Source organism: Schistocerca serialis, chromosome 5 (genome assembly GCF_023864345.2).
Source record: "Schistocerca serialis cubense isolate TAMUIC-IGC-003099 chromosome 5, iqSchSeri2.2, whole genome shotgun sequence".
In the NCBI taxonomy this organism is placed as follows: Eukaryota; Metazoa; Arthropoda; class Insecta; order Orthoptera; family Acrididae; genus Schistocerca; species Schistocerca serialis.
The window spans coordinates 193,338,657-193,357,669 of record NC_064642.1 but is presented as its reverse complement, the minus strand read 5'-3'; the positions used below and the strand labels follow the sequence as shown (position 1 = coordinate 193,357,669).

Below are 19,013 nucleotides of genomic sequence, written 5' to 3'. Positions count from 1 at the left end.
TAGCAGCCCGTCACTGAATTGCTTCGATGTTTTCCCTCTATACGACCTGCTACGGATCCCAGACACTCGAACATTACTCCAGAATAGGTCGCACCAGTCTTTCCTAAAATTCTCCCAATAAACCGAAGTCGACCATTCGCCTTCTCTTCCACGGTTCTTGCGTGCTCGTTCCACCTCATATCTCTTTGCAACGTTACGCCTAGATACTTAAACGACTTGACTGTGTCAAGCACTAGTAATTTTGTACCCGAACATTGCAGGTTTCATCTTGCCACTCATCCGTATTAACTTACATTTTTCCACATTTAGGGCTAGCTGCCGTCCATCGCACCAACTGGAAATTTTGTCCAAGTCGTCTTGTATCTTCTACAGTCACTCAACTTCGACGCTTACCGGACACCACGGCGTCATTAGAAAATAACCGCATATTGCTGCCCACCCTGTGTTTCATGTCACTTACGTATACAGACAACAACAGCGGCCCCATCACACTTGCCTGGAGCACTCCTAACGATACCCTTATCCCTGATGAACACTGGCCGTCGATGACCATAGGCCATTTTATGAGCCTCAGCCGCAGATTTCTTCATGTCACAGCGGAAAATTAAAACTTCCTGCAAATGACGAGAATTGGACTCTTAAGCTGACGTGTTCAGTCAGGAATAAGTTTATTATGAAATCACAAATCGATTAATATTTTGATGGCATTATGTTTACCCTTGCCTAAACTTATTGTATGACACGATCTACCAGATGCACAACCACCTATTGCTGCTGCCATCTATTGCAAAACGTCGAAAGCGTAGTTGTAGAAACAATAACAAAACGATTATTTCATAAATGATGTTTTTAATATTAAAAAAATTGGCTCAAATGGCTATGAGCACTATGGGACTTAACATCTGAGGTCATCAGTCCCCTAGAACTTAGAACTAGTTAAACCTAACTATCCTAAGGACATCACACACATCCATGCCCGAGGTAGGATTCAAACCTGCGACCGTAGCGGTCGCGCGGTTCCAAACTGCAGCGCCTAGAACCGCTCGACCACTCCGGCCGGCAATATTAAAAGAGGTTCATAAGAGCGTTCCTCCCAGAAGTTAAAATATAGACATTAGCTATATGAATGGCTCAGGTGGATACATAATGCGACTGGATCTTTGGTACCAGATACGCGCAATTTTTCGCTCCATTCGAGCATTTAGGCACATAGTGCGGAATATTCTCGAACTCAGATCCCTACGCGTGCAGTGAAAGTATTCCTCCATGGGCTACGAGCACATGCAGTGACAAACTGACGTGCTACGTTTATCCTCTGGCAGTCTTCACGTGTCCAACACGACGGCGCAGCAGGCTGCGCTTAAGCGCGTTGCCACACATTATCATAAACAAATGGCCGGCCACAGGCTGGCGGCTCCATTAGACCGCTGCGCAAACAGGCGCCTCGGCTCGCTCATTGTGCGAGTAATGGCCACTTGTGCACGAACTCACTCACAGGCCGTCGGCTTTCAAGTCGCACCGCCAACGAGCTGTACTGGTTAACACTTGGCTTCAGTTTTCCAGTTCAGTCAAAGCTCAAAAAAATCTGGAGAGTATGCCCGTCTGGTAGTGAGAGCAGCATTCTGTCGAGGTGAATTTCACCAGGAAACAGGCGGAGTTATTCTTGTAGTTAAAGTAACTGAAACCTTCAGTCTTAAATATGACTGTCTTTAAGTTCTTGTTATTTTGCTCCCCCAGAAAAATGTTGCTCGTTAAGCACTCCCAAAATGTACCGTTGACCCTTTCCGCCAACCATTAACGGAGTTCTCCATGTAAAATTATCACTATGAGTATCTCTTTATCTTAGGTCGAAATGGAGGCAAAATACCGGCTGAAAGTCTCAAAAGTATCGGTTTGTTCATTAAAAGAAAATGACACGAAATTTGGAGTCTGTAAAGAGATGATAAATGTAGAGGAGGGAGGGCAAAATACTTCAGTTCCAATTAAGATGTCCGTGTTATGGGTTTGCCCCACAGTGTCTGAACATTGTCGAGAAACAGTCCCCAGTGTCCCACGAAGTGGGTGGACGCAAAACGCAAATATTTGCTATTTTCTTCCCTGATTGCGACAACATAGCATCTCCAAACCCGCCAAATCTGTGCTGGCAATACATTAGCGATATGTTTATTTAAGAGCTCAGTCATCTCTTAGTCTGGAGGATTTCTCTCATGCGGTGTGTTTGTCCAGATATTTCCTTCTCCTTTACGTCGTTGGTTCTGAAGTTGCCATTCTTTGCAAACAGTCCTAATCCAGATTTACTCGTCAGCAACTACTTACTTCAGACTACCGTTGATTTACTCACACGACCAGTCCATCGATCTGTCAGGTCTCGATGTAGCTACTCCCGGAAGAGATGGTAGAAAATGAACACCCGTTGAATCAGCAACTAGTAGTTGAATGTGGGTAGTTTAATGTGTGCTGTGACAGGACTCTCTCAAAAAAATAGATCAAATATACATTCTTTACAAACACTGTGAAACAATTTTCTTTTTGGACTGTAACGCCAGATTTCTCGGGTTCACATATTCGAACAGTGTGTCAGTTAACTTCTGTCAGAAATGTAATTTCGCTGCCACATTCGTGAGATAATATCACTTCATAGTTCGTAATTATTGACTGTCGATAAGCTTCGTATATCCAGCTTAAACGTTTCAACCTGCATCGCAGTGTACACTGATATGATACTTCAAGGCGGATTGAAACTGTCCCTATGGCAAACCTGTCCTCGCACGATGCTGGTCGTTTTCGTAATTTCTGTTTCCGGTGCTCCTATGACCGGTATCAACCAAGGAAGTGCACCAAATCATCTTGGAGAAAAAACTTCAGAATAAAATATAAGAAATTGAAACGTCCCCTTAGAAAAATTATAAATGACTATGCTGATAAAAAGCCTCTTACATTATTTGATTTTCAAACAGATGAGCAAAACTGAACGTACTCAGACATTTCTCTCTTTACCTATTCTGATCAACACTAAACTGACACAAAATATTTTTAGCGCAACGCAATCTGACTTTCAATAATCCCTACAAAAGAATGGCCCTGACTAACATTAAACTATACCTTTGACAAATCACTTACCTCACAAAAATCTTCGTTACTCGAACTACTGCAATACAGCGAGCGCCACTACTGCCAGCTAAATAAAAGATTCAAACTACTGAAGGCACTTAACTACTGATAGACATAGTTAGCAAATGAAAGATTTTGATAGAGAACAAACAATGTATTTACCTTAATAGTGTTCAAAACTCATAATATATATAGCAATTCATGACATCCAGTCTTACAAATTTACTGTCTCTGATGGGCACACGTCCAGATCATACGCTCTCAAAACACCGCCATCTCTCTCCCCACATCCACCACTGCTGGCGGCTCACCTCCAACTGCGCATCGCTACGCGCTGTTCGCATCCAACTGCCCAACACTACAATAGCAAATATTCCAACAATGCAAACCAGTCACAGACTGCACACAGCACAGTCGGTGATTTTCATACAGAGCGCTACGTGGCGTTACCAACATAAAAACCTAAACAGCCTACTTTCAAATAAAAAAGAATATAAAAATATGAGCATTTATAAGATTGTAACTCCTCAAAATGCCATACGCTCATATGTTATACGGTTCAAATGGCTTTGAGAACTATGGGACTTAACATCTGAGGTCATCAGTTCCCTAGACTTAGAACTACTTAAACTTAACTAACGAAAGGACATCACACACATCCATGCCCGAGGCAAGATTCGAACCTGCGACCGTAGCAGCAGCGCGGCTCCGGACTGAAGCGCCTAGAACCGCTCAGCCACAGCGGCCGGCTCATATGTTATAAAATAAGTGTATGACACAGTGAAATGCAGCTGTAATTTTACAATTAATACAACCCCTTTGTGTTCCTGAACTTCATAAGAAACATTTGTGTAGTAACCTCCTACGGACATGAGTAGATAAATGAAAAAATTAAAATTAAAATAAATAAAAACAGTAATCGGGTTTCGGCCACGGAGCCCAAAAGTGAGGCTGTGACGGTACCTATTGTGCAACCACATCGGCTGAGATTATTGCGCTCTAAAAAGGATTCTAAGTTATGTCCAGAACTTGGAGACTCGTTTTCCCCGGAACGGTCGAGTATTTACAGATAAGCAGAGACTCGTGTTGGCTTGTTTTGACTCCTCTTCCACTGAGTGAATTTTCTAGAAAATCTGGTTATGGCACTTGTCGTGTTGTCCTCCTGAGTCGGGCATCGGCTGAAAAAAAAAAAGGTTAAAATGTGTGTGAAATCTTATGTGACTTACCAGCAAAGGTCATCAGCCCCTAAGCTTACACACTACTTAACCTAAATTATTCTAAGTACAAACACGAGGGAGGACTCGAACCTCCGCCGAGAGCAGCCACACAGTCTATGACTGCAGCGCCTAAGACCGCTCGGCTAATCCCGCGCGGCGGCATCTGCTGACCTCAGCATTATGTTTATATGACTGTTCCACATTCTCAAGTACTTGAAGGTTGTGACTGAAAACTGATCACGTTGTTGTCACCTTTCGACGACGTCGGCAAGTGTATCCCGAACGCCAAAGTGTCGAGTCGAACCAACATCACCTATTCGGGTATTTTCACGCGTTCACCGACTGCGATCAGCCTGTGACAGGTCAACTTCAAAGTTTGGCCGTAAACAGCATATGCGTCCGGATTCAGAGGCAAGTAATTGAAAATTGAGCGTGCGTTTTCGTGAAGAGTTGATTAATAGCCGGCAGCGAGAAGCCCTTGGAAGGAGGCGGGCGCGCCGGATGTGCAGAAGGCAAGGCGAGGCGAGGCGAGGCGAGGCAAGGCGAGCCCGCCCCGGCGCGGCGGTCGCGTGACGGCCAGCCACATGGCGTGCTTCCTGGACGCCGCACTTGTTTGGCTCAATTACCCTCATCATGCAGCGCGGCCCTTACGTAAACAAAGGCGGCGGCGGCGGCGGCGGGCTGGGTGACATCCACTGCGCGGGGCTTGACGGGAGTCAGATTACAGCGCTCAATCTGAGCATTTTTAAGATCTGTTTTCAGACCGCCGCTTTACGTGAGCAGTGTCGAGCTCAGTCTGGTTGTGGGTGTTGGCGGCAAACTGGGTCCGTACGAACTATTGTTTTCCATTCGTTTGCCCATGGCTTCGTGCCTCACTTAAATCCGTGGTAACATCAGATGGAGGAGCCCTGCCGTAACTTTGATGACAACGAGAGGGCGGGGAGCGCAGTGGGCAGTTTTAATGAATTGGTCGTTTTCTTTCTCATTTTTTTTTACTTGTACGTCTGTGAGAAAAGTGCAGGATCGCTGGGCAGCGACATTTAATAGCACGTTATCCATAAACAGAGGAAAGAATAGTTTTAAAAGTAGATGTGAATTGACAAACTGCCTATTGGCTTCTGTCTCGGGTTCTTCGGCCGACGTTCATCTAATGATTTTTCTGACGTTTCGCCAGCACGAGTGGCTGGCATTGTCAAAGCTTCACCCTCCATTGCCTGGTGGTGAACTGCAGCCGAGTTTTTTTTTTTTTTTTTTTTCGAGGGACTTGCTATATGCCATTTTCAGCTATAGGTTTTAACACTTTATTTTTCAACAATTATTAAATTTCTCTTGCTACATAGTGCAAGTTTTCATTAGGTCATCAACAAAAAAATGGTTCAAATGGCTCTGAGCACTATGGGACTTAACTGCTGCGGTTATCAGTCCCCTAGAACTTAGAACTACTTAAACCTAACTAACCTAAGGACATCAGACACATCCATGCCCGAGGCAGGACTCGAACCTGCGACCGTAGCGGTCGCGCGGTTCCAGACTCTAGCGCCTAGAACCGCTCGGCCACTCCGGCCGGCAGGTCATCAACAATTACAATGGTATAATATTACAATCAGTTTTTTTCCCTTCAAGTATTCTTACAATGCAATTCGTTCTTTTCCATGTATAGTTCGTAATTATAGATATTTTATAATACAGGGTAATTTCTTATGTTACTATACATATACATATATTTTACAGTTTTTTTTATTTTTAATTTTTTAACATTGGAAGCTATGTGGAGAGCATAACGTGGGGAACTGATGTCATCAATAGAAATAGTAATAACAATGATAGTAATAAGAGAATTTTTTTCTCCATTTTGTTAATTAGAGTGCAGAGCGAGGGAGGGGGAGTAGAGGGGGTCGGGATTTTATTTGGTGTCTTTTGGTGGGTCTCCTGTAGACCATGTTCTTGTGTGCATGGTAGTGTTTGTGTTTTATTCGTGTGTTCTTTCGTCTAAGTGTGGGAGGATGGTGGTATTTGTTGTTAGTGGTGATAGGATGGGGGCGAGATCGGGGCGTGTCTTTGCTGTGTTGTGTGTGATTGTGTGGGAGGGTGTTGTGTATTTAAATTTAGGTTTCCTGTGTTCTTTGGTTGACTGTGGTAATGTCTTCCATGTCCGGTCTTTTGTTTAGGATATGGTTTCCGTATCTGGCTCTCATTTTGGCTAATCTGGTTTGTAGTGGCTCCATTCTGGTTGTCTCATAGACTTCGTTGCTGCATGTTATATATGGTAACCTTGCGATACGTCGTAGGAGTCTGCGTTCCGTGCTAACAGCTCGCGGCCACAGACTATATGTACCTGGCGCGCCAACGTCCGAAGGCTTCTCCGCGGTCATTTCCGGTACGGTTCTCCTCTTGCTACCTGCGACGGTCGTTCGCTGCAGTACGGGAAGCCAGGATCCGTTTACCTTAAGACTTTCCTCTTTCTTGTTGAAACTGTTCGCGTGTTTTTGTGCTCTGCCACGGCCGATTTCTCCACTTGCCCCAACCTGCAATGTCGCTTATGCTCTTTGATCCTGGTGTTAATTGATCGTCCAGGCCGATTCTGTCCGTCACTGTGGGAATGTATGGCAGAAAGGCCGTACCCGACGTTTCTTTTTCTGATTCCTTACTTCGCCGAGTGTTTGGCTCTGTTACACTTCTAATATAATTTCTGGGCTACCCATTGCTCCTCAGAACACTTTCCAAGTGTAGCATTTCCCGTCTGAGGCCGAGACAGAAGCCAATAGGCAGTTTGTCAACAAGTGGCCACGAAAGCCTTAAAAATTTTGTAGATGTGAATTATGTCTTCTTTGAATTAAATGTTCTAATGGTGTTATTCAACACGTTTTCACCCATTCCCGTTGGTCAGCGTGTTCTTCGGGTAAATAATCAAAACCTTTCCCACGACATGGTCGCCTAATTTAATTAACCGACAATAACAAATTACCTGTTGGCTTCCGTCTCGGATTCCTCGGCAGACGTCTGACGATTTTTCCGACGTTTCGCCAACAGGAGTGGCGATGCCAAAGTTTCACTCTCCATTGCTGTTGGTGGACTACCACTAGCAATCGGAGGGTGAAGCTTTGGAAATGCCAGCCACTCCTGCTGGGGAAACGTCAGAAAAATTATCGGACAGACGCTGTCCGAAGAACACGAGGCAGAAACCAACATGCAATTTATCAACAAATGGCCACGAAAGCCTTAATAGTTTCGTAATATCGACGCTGTTATTTATTCCTGACTGGTTCATAATTTCACTTACAGCATTAGCCTTTAAGTTCGTAAATTCTGCGTTCATTTTCACATACCTTCATGTAATTCAGAAATGTCTGTCAATTACTGCAAGTCAATTTCAAATGACCTTATTCTCGATCAAACTGCTGTTAATGGTATGAGTTTTTTAAAAAAGGACAGAAAACAGTATAAAGCGCGCAGTGCAGATATATTGGAGCTGCAGCATTCGAGCACCGCCAATCTGCACCGGTTGTTTCCTCTGGCGCGCTGTGGTCGCAGCAACAGATGTTGGGTACGTCCGAGCCTCTTCTGCGAGGACGCGGTCGCGTTGCCCAGTAAACCCACGCATCCTTCAGATGCGCTATTGTTGCATCTGCTCGCAACAGACGGCGTCTTTTCCCAATATGCATCCCTTTGAACCACAGAGTTCCAATAAAAAGTCATGTCCTGTAAATGACCAAAAAAATTTTAGATTGTATAGTCACCGATTTCGACTCTCACGCGTCAAAAAGTGCCATCTGGACCACGATATGCATCAGAAAGTCTCAAATTACATCCAGTGTAACTGTTTTCATTTTATTTCCACCGCAAAATTGCTAGAAACGAACCCTACACTAAAATTCCGTTGTTGCTTGGTTTGTTAACATGACGAATGCCAATGCATACGCCAAAGTTGCTCTGAAGATCAACGAGAATCACACCTGTCGCATTGGTGCACTGTCTCAGCGCAAGACTGTCACCGAATAAAGCTTTATTTGCATATCTCCGCTCCCTCCTCCACATATGTAATGTGGTTTGCTTGTAGGCGTTCTGGGATAGGCTGAAAGAACATCGCTTCATACTCGGTTTCAGAGTGCTTTCAACATAAGAGACTTCTCTTGTCAGTAATCCTATTGCTGACAGTTTTACATTCTTCAACCGGCAAAATCGGACCCAACCAAGAGTAGAGCTCTGTCTTCATATAATGGCTGTACTGAGTGAAACGGCTGCAAATAATGCACTTACTTGGGAGTTTAATGAAGTACTCTCTTAGAAAAGCTAAACAAATATTCAGGCAGATCTCGATAAGATTTGAAAGTCGTGCAAAGATAGGCAAATTGATTACATCAGGGATGTCCAACCTTTTAGCTTACCTAGGCCACAATGGAACAAGACGAGTATTTTTGGGCCGCACATAATATATTAAACACTTCAATGACTGCTTTTAAAAAGAAAAAAAATCGGGGTGGACCAACGAAGCAATAGCATCGTATAGCTGGAGTTTCAATTTGAAAATATTCAACTTACCATAACTTGGAATTTGATGGATTTGTTTTTCCCGATCGTGTTATAGATGCTCACTTCTTGGTGGTCGGCGAGCCGCGGAGTGGACGCCCTTGCTTCAAATGGTCACAACTGTAAAGCTGTGCGCTTCACAATGCTCAAAACCGTAGTAACCTACTGTTGTTTTAATGTCAGTGAGTCATAACTGGAATTAGACCAATGACATAAACCCATGGGTAGAATAAATTGTGGGAATATGAAATGGAAATTTACGTAGGCTTAATCGTAGATAACGTAACCGGTTTACAAGAAATGCAGCCAGCCAACCAAGGAAAATGGCTGTAAGTCACTCTTTCGACGTGGCCAAGAATGTTGCTAAAGTGTGTGGGACCCACACCAAATGGCCGGCCGCTGTGGCCGAGCGGTTCTAGGCGCTTCAGTCCGGAACCTTGCTGCTGCTACGGTCGCAGTTTCGAATCCTGCCTTGGGCGTGGGTGTGTGTGATGTCCTTAGGTTAGTTAGGCTTAGGTAGTTCTAAGTCTAGGGGACTGATGACCTCAGATGTTTAGTCCATTTGGTATTGATTAACGTCTTTATTAATGCGCGCCAGCTACCGATGGCTGGCGCCGTAACAGCGGACACTTAATGCTAGGCCGTGACCCCGGCCGACCGGCCATTAGCCAATTTGAAATTGCTCTAAGCACTATGGGACTTAAGTACACAAACAAGGGCAGCACGGATGGTGACAGATTTATCTGACCCACGGTAGGGTGTTACATTTAGTCGGGACCACGGAGACACGGTCAGACTAAACGACGCGCGCACAAAGGCGTTTAAGAAGCAGTTCTCCCCGCACTCTATGGAATTGGTAGAATCATCCGTCACACACTTCACAGTTGTTTGCAGAATATGGATGTAGATGTAGATCTCCCAACATCAATCGAGTGCAATCTGAACTTTTGTACATTTTAGTTCCTACTTATTTCTTATGTTTTGTGTATTATGCCCGTCCCATTGAACTTGTGTGAGTTACTGAATAACGGTTATTTTTGTGGTTTGTACGATTTACAGAAGTCAGACTGTGTCTATTGGAGCCTTGCTCTTTTTCTACCACAGTGAAACTTTGCTCTCGCGAGGCACAGGATTTTACAGCCGCGTGCCGTCGGACGACGTGGAAGCAAGCGCTGGTCGCCCAGTAGGCAGTAGTAAGCTCGCCTGCTGACGTTATAAGAACGCTAATGGCCGGTCGGCCGGGGTCATGGCCCAGCATTAAGTGTCCGCTGTTACGGCGCCAGCCATCGGTAGCTGGCGCGCATTAATAAAGACGTTAACCAGTCACAAACGCACTTATGTTTCTGTCGCCGAGGTTGTTGATTTTGAATTAGCAGTATAGTATGTGTCCAGTACATGAAATCTAAGTGGAAATTACAAGGAAGGCGCTGAAGAGGGTATTGTTTAACACGTTGAATGTTCGTCGATAGAGTTAGGGGACCCCGTATACCAAGGAAAGTGGTGGTTAAAGAACAGATTTCTGCGGTTCCCTCTCCTCCAGTGCAGGCACTGTGAACTTCTTCGTGCTTCCAGTTTCTAGTTATGGAAGAGTGGATAAATGTAAAATGTAACCTATAAGAAAGAGAAAAGAAACTGGTGGTATCTGATAAGATTAGTGGTAAAAAGTTAGAGTACGTCACATCGGATAAGTATTTAGGACAATGCTTACATCTGAATCTACATCTACGTGATTACTCTGCTATTCACAATAAAGTGACTGGCAGAGGGTTCACTGAACCACCTTCAAGCTGTCTCTCTACCGTTCCACTCTCGAACGGCACGCGGGAAAAACGAGCACTTAAATTTTTCCGTGCGAGCCCTGATTTCTCTTATTTTATCGTGATGATCATTTATCCCTATGTAAGTGGGTGTCAACAGAATGTTTTCGCAATCGGAGGAGAAAACTGGTGATTGAAATTCACGTATCATGTCTATCTATCTTCCCTATTTCGCGATAATACAAAACGAACTGCCTTTTTTTGTACTTTTTCGATTTCATCCGTCAGTCCCACATGATGCGGATCACACACCGCACAGCTATACTCCAGAATTGGGAGGACAAGCGTGGTTTAAGCAGCCTCTTTAGTAGACCTGTTGCACCTTCTAAGTGTTCTGCCTACGAATTGCAGTCTTTGGTTTGCTCTACCCACAATATTATCTATGTGATCGATCCAATTTAGGTTATTTGTAATTGTAATCCCTTTGTATTTAGTTGAATCTACAGCCTCCAGATTTGTGTGACTTACCGTGTAATCGAAATTTAGCCGATTTCTTTTAGTACTCATGTGAATAACTTCGCACTTTTCCTTATTCAGGGCCAACTGCCAGTTTTCGCACCATAGGCATAATATGAAATGGGACGATTACGTGGAGTCAGTATTTGTAAACTCTGTTAGGTAAATTTAGAGAACAAGTATTCTAGGAAGACTTTGCGACACTTACGCTGCCACCATCCAATGTCTCGCTTAGGGATCTTGAGAATAAGATAGATGTTAGGGCCCCTACACAAGCATATATACATTCTTCCCTTGCATGGTACTTAGCTGGAATAGGGTAGCACGTTGACAGCACTGGTACACTGTACCTTCCGCCGTGCACCGTTTAGTGGCTTACGAAGTATATATGTAGTTGTAGACATGTAATTGTCAGTGAGGCATATGCAAATTCCAAAAAACGAGGTAATTGTCAGATTGCACGTACCCAGTGGACGGCAACCTTTATACTGTATCCATCGAATGAGAACAGATCAATGTGCAATACCAATTTGGTGTGTGTGTGTGTGTGTGTGTGTGTGTGTGTGTGTTTTTGTGTGTGTATTTTTGTTTGTTTGTGTGCTGACGTTTTTCCACTTGTGGAAATTAAACAACTACCCGAATTCTGCAAAGTTTCTACGTACGTTGCAGACAATTCCCAGAATTGGAACAAAATTGTAATCAGAAAGGAGAGAGACAGCTGTAGGAAGTTATACGCCTGTCAGCCTCCTTCTGATTGTATGTGATATTCACTAAAATTCTCACCAACAGCAGGTAAAAAAATAGTTTTTAATCAGCCTGGCTTTAAAAGCGGATGCAGCACAAGGGACGGAATAACTGAATGGAACAATGAATATAAATTACCAGTTTACTTGGATCCGTACACTTCGAGAAAGCTTATGACACAGTTTCGACAAAATCTATTCTAGCTGTCCTTCAATAGGCGCTGATTCAAGGCACTGATTCAATCTGTGTGAAACGGAGTAAGTTTGAAATTAGATCTGAAAACTAATTATAGTACGACCAAAATAATGTATCAGCAGTGAATCAAAAACGAAATAATTCGATGTTGAGGTGCTGTACCAATAGAATTGGAGGAGAGCTTCTGCAATGCTCTTCGGGTTCAGGGGAAATACCAAGTGGGCTGTCTTGTGCAAAACCACTGTGCCTGGGTGGATTGTGCATCTGCCTAGTGACTAGGAGACCATGGTGCAAATTTCCATCCATCGATCCAGTCTGCATATATACGTCATACATGTTTGAGACTTTCAAAGGTATGTGGAACAGTACAGTTTCATTTAAAAATGAAATACTACAAATTATCACCGATGAAATAAGAAAGCTAGTAAAAATGGACTGAAGTAGTTTTGGTAAACTAAACACTGTTTTCAGAACCATGCTGCCGATGTATCTTACAAGAAAAGTGTGAATTGACAATTTTAGTTTATGGTAGTGAGACATGAACTTACAATGCTAAACCTTTTCAAAAGTTGAGCGTGGTACAGCAAGTAATGGAGAGATGTAGGGAGGGAAGTTCTACGAGAGACAGGAAAATAAATAAATATATCAGGGAGGAGATTGGAGTGCGAGACGTAATCATGACAGAAAAACAAATGAAATGAAGCGGCTCACGATACGTAGCCAGGAGATAGGACAGTAGACGGATCTGTTCCATTGAAAGAGATTAAGAAAGACCGAGAGGACGATCTAATGAATGGCAGATAGATGAAATTAGAAAACATGTAGGAGCAGCATTGACGCTGTCTCTACATGCAACAAGCTAGAGGCCGATATCCAGCAACGGCTGATGAAGGTGATTGTGATAGTGTGGTCGAAACAACTGAAAACGTTTTCGTTGATATTCCGCGGCGAGTTCTCCCATACAGGAAACAGGAAGTGCCGTACAATATCTAGGAGTAACCATCCGGAGCTAATTAAAGTGGAATGACCACAACAACAAAAGAGCAGAAAAATCTCGCTGAGATTTATTGGAAAAATCTTACGGATAATGTAATTCACCCACGAAAGAAGGGGCCAACAATCCGCTTGCTCGACTTACTCTCGAATTTTTGTCATCAATCTAGAACCCTTACCGAGCTGGAACAATAAAAATAGAAAGATCGAAAGAAGAGCGACGCGGTGCGAGAGCAGTATGGAGAAGCTCGACAAACTCCAATAGTAGATGCTAAAAGAGAGCGTTTGTTTGTGAATCACGGAGAGGTTTTATTGCTGAAATTTCGAGAGCGTACCTTCCAAGAAGAGACGGGAATAGCGTTTCCGTGATTTTTGTCTGACAAGCAAGTACATTTCTGTTAAGCTGACTAAAAATGCACGTAATAGGAAGCAGACAGCGGGACAAACCGGGACGCTTCGCTGCAGCTTAAAAAGTGAATTAATTAATAGGAATATTTTCTCGGCTTTGTGATTACTACTGTCTGCAGCTATACCAAAAGTGATGGACCTCTGAAAGATCATTGCTAAAGCTGATTTCACAGTTGCTGTTGATTTTGTTCTGACCAACTTCATATTTTTTGCTGCTTTGGAATCGTTAAAAAGTCTGCAGCTTAGCCTTGAAGTACAGCCCAGTGATTTCGAATTCATATGATGTTTAACGGTATGACAGCACATTACTTTTCCAGTGTTGTTGCTAATTTGCACTGTTTAAATTAATAAAATATTTCTGTCATTGTCAATGTGTAAAACTACCGACGTTTCGGTCACTGTTGCAAGTGACCTTCTTCATGGTAAACAAAAACACCCTGAAGAAGGTCACTGTATAAATTTTTTTTTTTGGTTTTACGTATTGACAATGCGGTCACAAACCCAGAAAAATTTTATTGACTGTGACAATGGCGGCGGAGGCCTACGTTTATGTTTAATAGAATTTGAAACAGGATAACTGTCCATTTTCTTAATGCTTGTTGAGTACACGTTTGGTCTATGCTTTACGGTAGCTAAATGATCGTTAATACCTGTTCTTCGCTCATCTGCAGTGGAAACATAATACCAATTACACATTCTGCTTCATAGTCACTTCTCCCTCCTTTTATGGAAACTCATTTTTCTGAATACTTTCCTTGGTATGAACACTTCCTCTTCGGCATTTATGAGTTAACTTGAAGCAGTCAAACACTTCAATAAGAAATTAACCGCAGTACCTCTCAGACAGAGAAACGGAAAACTACACCGTTGCGAAGCTTAAACTAAACTGAGATACGGTACAAAATGGAAAGTTAGCAACGTTACTGCGCAATAATACTCCTTAAGGAACTCGGCTGAGATAGTAAAAACTTCCATTACATAGCTGAACAGCTGCAGCTGAAATATAGATCGACGCAAGAATTTGGAGAAAAAGTAGACAGTGTGGGAATATTTCTCTGAAATCCGGTACAAACTACCGTCCCGAAAATATTTTTCAGAACACTGATTTCATTAATCTGAAACCGGAACTGCCCGGAAAGCCGGGACATCCGGCAACCCTAATAGGGAAAGATATTACTTCCCCCAGACATGTCTCTTGAAATGATCACAAAGAGAAAATACGAAAATTTGAGCTGGTCTATCGACAGTCGGTTTCTCCAGGTGCCATTCCAGAATCGAACAGGCAAGGGGGAAAAGAGTGTGGCCCCAGAGGTAGTTTCCGATTGCGGAGAACAGATATGGATTAACAGATCGTCATGCAGAGACAAAACAGCTTTTGTGTGGACGGATAACAAGGACTGGGCGGCAGGCGACCACGAAACAAGGCTAGTCATCACGTAAGTGGACTCGGAAGTAATATCTTTTCGTGGAAGTGGGCGATCGACCGTGGGGCAGCTTGCGTGGACAGCGCACCACAGACGGGTTGGCGCCCCTCGCAATCCTCTCTGCGAAAGCAAATGTAATGGAAAGGGGCAGGGGGGGGGGGGGGGAGAGAGGAGGGTTGTGAGAGGGGTGAAGGGGAGACGCCGTAATTAGGTCACGGATGCAAGGCGCAGATCACGTAATCCGCTCGCTTGTAATTGGAGGCGCAACTGGCTCTCGTTAGATAGCTCGCGTTAAATGGAAAAGAAACAGCCAGGTAATAGCCTGATAATTGCGTGCGATATTATAAAAGTGGCAGCCCGTGAAACGGGGGGCCCTATCATCATCTCGTAGCGGCCGACATTTCGTAACGGCAGCAGGCTGCAGCCGTGAGTGGCGCGTCCGTGACTTTACGACATTTAGAACGCTATTAAAAGGTCCCAGGTTCTACTCTAAAGACGTTACTTAAACTTGTAATTGCGCCCCGTATAAATTGTAAATTACCTGTTTTTTAGATCCAGTGGCGGTCGGCAACTGCTTATTAGCGGTCGCCGTGCGGCGGAGGAAAAATCGTACGAGAGTTTCGCTGCCGCACGGATAGAGTCATCGTCGCGGCGTGGGAAATGACGGGGCACGGCCGCTGTCGCGTCTGAAAGCGTGCGCGGCGTGATTAATGACGGCTCGCGGGAGCGTGTTAAGCGGCGGTCCATTTGTTTCGTGTTATTTGTGGCCCGGTGAGCGGTGACAGATGTTTTTGTTCCGCCGGCGCCTGCGCGCGTATGTAATCAGATCGTAATGCGTTCTTACGGCGCGCATGAATATGGATGTAATTTGAATAACAACATACGGGCCCGTGGGTGTTCATTTTATGGTATTTTAATATTAGTAATAAATGCGAGGTTGTGAAACCGGACTAATTAAGTCGACTGGGCAATAGTTACATTTTGAGAAGCGGTGTCGAGTCATTTATTTTTGTCTGCCTGCATTGTTCACTGTTTGTAGTCAGAAGGCGCTCTTCTTTCTTTTTCTCTTTTGCTTTTAACCTTCCTTTTGTCTTATTTGCTTTTTCTAAATTCAAATAAGCCAGGAAGCAGCTGTCCACGTGAATGTTTCTTGAATCTTTTCCAGCGAGTGGTTTTGTTCAGCAGACGAATTTCTGATAATTTACCGTAACGGATGATCAGCACATGGTGGTTGCACTTCTGCCTGATATTTGCCATGTTGTTGTTGTTGTTGTTGTTGTTGTGGTCTTCAGTCCTGAGACTGGTTTCATGCAGCTCTCCATGCTACTCTATCCTGTGCAAGCTTCTTCATCTCCCAGTACCTACAGCAGCCTACATCCTTCTGAATCTGCTTAGTGTATTCATTTCTTGGTCTCCCTCTACCATTTTTACCCTCCACGAGGGTAAAATACTACCAATACTAAATTGGTGATTGCTCGATATCTCAAAACATGTCCTACCAACCGATCCCTTCTTCTAGTCAACTTGTGCCACAAGCTCCTCTTCTCCCCAATTCTATTCAATACCTCCTCATTAGTTATGTATCTACCCATCTAATCTTCAGCGTTCTTCTGTAGCACCAGATTTCGAAAGCTTCTATTTTCGTCTTGTCTAAACTATTCATCGTCTACGTTTCACTTCCATACATGGCTACACTCCATACAAAGACTTTCAGAAACGACTTCCTGACATTTAAATCTATACTCAATGTTAACAAATTTTTCTTCTTCAGAAATGCTTTCCTTGCCTTTGCCAGTATACATGTTATATCCTCTCTACTTCGACCATCATCAGTTATTTTGCTCCCCAAATAGCAAAACTCCTTTACTACTTTAAGTATCTCATTTCCTAATCTAATTCCCTCAGCATCACCCGACTTAATTCGACTTCATTCCATTATCCTCGTGTTGCTTTTGTTGATGTTCATCTTATACCCTCCTTTCAAGACACTGTCCATTTCGTTCAACTGCTCTTCCAAGTCCTTTGCTGTCTCTGACAGAATTACAATGTCATCGGCGAACCTCAAAGTTATTATTTCTTCTCCATGGATTTTAATACCTAAGCCGAACTTTTCTTTTGTTTCCTTTATTGCTTGCTCAGTATACAGATTGAATAACATCGGGGATAAACTACAATCCTGTCTCACTCCCTTCCCAACCACTGCTTCCCTTTCATGTCCCTCGACTCTTGTTACTGCCATCTGGTTTCTGTACAAATTGTAAATAGCCTTTCGCTCCCTGATTTTACCCCTGCCACCTTTAGAATTTGAAAGAGAGTATTCCAATCAACATTGTCAAAAGCTTTCTCTAAGTCTACAAATGCTAGAAACGTATGTTTGCCTTTCCTTAATCTTTGCTCTAAGGTAAGTCGTAGTGTTCCAACATTTCTACGAAATCCAAACTGATTTTCCCCGAGGTCGGCTTCTATCAGTTTTTCCATTCGTCTGTAAAGAAGTCGCGTTAGTATTTTGCAGCTGTGACTTATTAAACTGATAGTTCGGTAATTTTCACGTCTGTCGACACCTGCTTTCTTTGGGATTGGAATTATTATATCCTTCTTGAAGTCTGAGGGAATTTCGCCTGTCTCATACAACGTGCTCACCAGATGGTAGAGTTTTGTCAGGACTGGGTCTCCCAAGGCTGTCAGTAGTTCTAATGGAATGTTGTCTTCTCCACAAAACATCATGTAATATGCGTAAATAAGTTAAAGGATACGATCGTCTTTTATTACAATTCCGTCCGTCAGCCACAGGAATCCATAGTAATCAACAACAAATACATGGAAATACATTGCGAATAATTTAATGAAAAACGACAGCAAAAATCTAGTCGTAAAGAAAAAGATACCAGTCGTGAGTTTCATCACACTGATGATAATAAGATGTAATTTTACAAGTACTATTTTATCCTGGACTGGACCGGCTTTCGGTTTCGTTTCCCATTGTCGGTTGAAAGCATGTTAGTGATCAAATAAATTCTACAACGGTTTGCTACGCATTGTTTTTCTCCGCCAGTTTCGGTTGAAAAATGCGGAATTTGCTGTGGGACATCGTGGAAAATTCCTGTTCCAGTCTCTATAGTTTCATGATACGTGGTGACGCTATACGTAGAGTTCAAAATGGCGTCTGTGAAGGAGGTGCGTTCCAAGCAGATAGCTGCCATTGACTTTCTTTTGGTGGAAAAACCGGAGCATCGCAGATGTTCACAGCTCGTGCAGAATGTCTACCGAGACCTGGCAGTGAACGAAAGCACGGTGAGTCGTTGCGCGAGGCGTCTTATCATAATCACAACGAGGTCTCGCAAACCTGTCCGATCTCCCGGGTGCCGGCCGGCCGCACACAGCTGTGACTTCTGCAATGTCGGAACGTACGGACACTCTCATTCGAGGTGATCTTTGGATCACCATGAAACACCTAGCTGCACACCTCCACTAGAGGGGATACTCGAAGGTATGTGCCCACTGGCTTCCTTGCCGCCTAACAGACGATCATAAAGAGCAATGAAGGACCGTCTGTGCCGAGTTGCTTGCGCGTTACGAGGCCGATCCTAAGAATTTTTTGTCGAACATCGTCACAGGAGATGAAAAACTGGTTCAGTACTTAGAACTGGAAACAAAACGGAAATCCGTGGAGTGGCGTCGCTCCACTTAACCCTCAAAAGAAAAAGTTCAAAGTCGCACCACCGAACGAGGTCGCGCAATGGTTAGCACACTGGACTCGCATTCGGGAGGACGACGGTTCAATCCCGCGTACGGCCATCCTTTTTTTGGTTTTCCGTGATTTCCCTGAAACGCTCCAGGCAAATGCCGGGATGGTTCCTTTGAAAGGGCACGGCCGACTTCCTTCCTCGTCCTTCCCTAAACCGATGACCTCGCAGTTTGGTCTCTTCCCCCCCCAAAACAACCCAACCCAAAGCCGCACCATGAGCCGATAAAGTCATAGCGACGGTGTGAAGGGGTATTTCTGATTGGTGTTCTCCATCGTCGTCCAACGATCAACGCTGAAGTGTATTTTCCTACCGTCAGGAAATTGAAGAAACGACTTGAGCGTGTTGGTCGCCCCATAAATGCAAACGAACTTCTCA

The 19,013-nt window shown here is 43.8% G+C and overlaps 1 protein-coding gene across 1 annotated transcript in view; it reads left to right on the top strand.

The window, feature by feature from the left end:
- LOC126481846 (homeobox protein abdominal-B-like) overlaps window positions 1–19,013 on the top strand; it is a 581,297-nt gene that overhangs the window by 548,737 nt on the left and 13,547 nt on the right. The gene's annotated exons all lie outside the window — the stretch shown is intronic.